The sequence below is a fragment of the Schistocerca americana genome, chromosome 2 (assembly GCF_021461395.2).
Source record: "Schistocerca americana isolate TAMUIC-IGC-003095 chromosome 2, iqSchAmer2.1, whole genome shotgun sequence".
Classification (NCBI taxonomy): domain Eukaryota; kingdom Metazoa; phylum Arthropoda; class Insecta; order Orthoptera; family Acrididae; genus Schistocerca; species Schistocerca americana.
This window is the reverse complement of record NC_060120.1, coordinates 774,751,322-774,752,953: the sequence shown is the minus strand read 5'-3', so window position 1 is coordinate 774,752,953 and position 1,632 is coordinate 774,751,322.

Below are 1,632 nucleotides of genomic sequence, written 5' to 3'. Positions count from 1 at the left end.
TTTAAACATGTGAGCGAATTCCATTAACAACATAAAGTAGTGAGAAACATTTTTTATGACAGTAACGGTGTACTAGTTAATGCTCTGAACGCAATGAACGTTAGTTTCACAGTGTTCACTGCCTCTATGAAAATTATTCACATTATCACTACACAATGGCGGCCGCAAATATCTGAATTGTCTTATCGGTCGCAGAAATATTTGTTTTGCACTCAAAAGTTTTCATAATTTATTTTTAGCAACGCCAAACGCCGTTACCCAGAGGTTTACGACGCACCGTTGCGCTGTCACTGTAATTCTGTCCCGTTAAGTCGCGAATCATTCGCTGCGCTGCAGTTTTTAATGCGTCTCGACGGGAACTTCAGTCAATTTTGAGTTTGTTCACACGTCACTGACGTTAGCACTATTAGTTCGATATATATCGAACATACAGTTTATCTTACGTCACTTGTGACATCATTTTACATACAGTTCGTGATTAAACGATCTACGTTTATTAGTCATCCGTACATTATTTTTGCATATTATAATCATACAGATGTGTATACAACTTTTTATGGATACATAATGTGCTCACATAAGCTTACATATATATCTGTCCACCCCATGTTTTATGACCAATTGACCTTTTGGATTCTGCCACTGAAGTCTCTGACTTGTCTTTTGTTAAGTAATGGCCAGTGTATCATTTTTCACGTTCAAGAATACAAATTACATGTGTACAGGACACCCGTGCATGTTCCTATTTAATTAGGTAACCAACTTATCGATGCCGCCGGCTGGTGTGGCCGAGCGGTTCTAGGCGCTCCATTCTGGAACCACGCCAACGCTACGGTCGAAGGTTCGAATCCTGCCTCGGGCATGGATGTGTGTAATGCCCTTAGGTTAGTTAGGTTCAAGTAGTTCTAAGTTCTAGGGGTCTGATGACCTCAGATGTTAAGTCCCATAGTGCTCAGAGCCATTTTAACCATTTACCGGTGCGTCATTGCGCATTATGTCGCCGGGACAACATCAAAAACACGAAAAGTAATGGGCAAAACTGCAATTAAATCCGGCAAAAAGCAGTTCAAACTCTGATAAACGCGGTGCATCTTGTAACTTTTGTCAAGGCACACTAGTACATTTAAGTAAATAATGAATCATTATTTAATTGGGCGTACAAAATGTAACTTATACATTCTTATATTCTAGGTTTATATGACGTAAAAAAAGATTACTTTTCTCATTGAAGCATTTAAGGAAAAGAATTCTGAATTAAAAGATGGATTGACTATCAGCAATTTTCATTTCAAGTAAGGAGCATTTAATAATGTTCTGTGCCTATTCAGAATTTTATACACGAGACATAATTTAAAATGTTTGGAAAACTTTTTCAAACCTATTCTGAAATGCAGTAGACGTTATTTGTCTAAACTGATTCCTGCTTTAGTTGCACCCCGAGCATCCTATTAACAATTGCACTGAAAATGTTTCATAAGATAATAATCTTCAGTCAATTACTTACATATTAGAAGTATTTACATGGTGAATAATAATATATACACAAAGAAAACAAATATTATCTAGAGGAGTCTCACATTCCTTTTTGCAAGTTATTCTGTAAAATTTTTCAAGTTCTTAAATGGATACAAG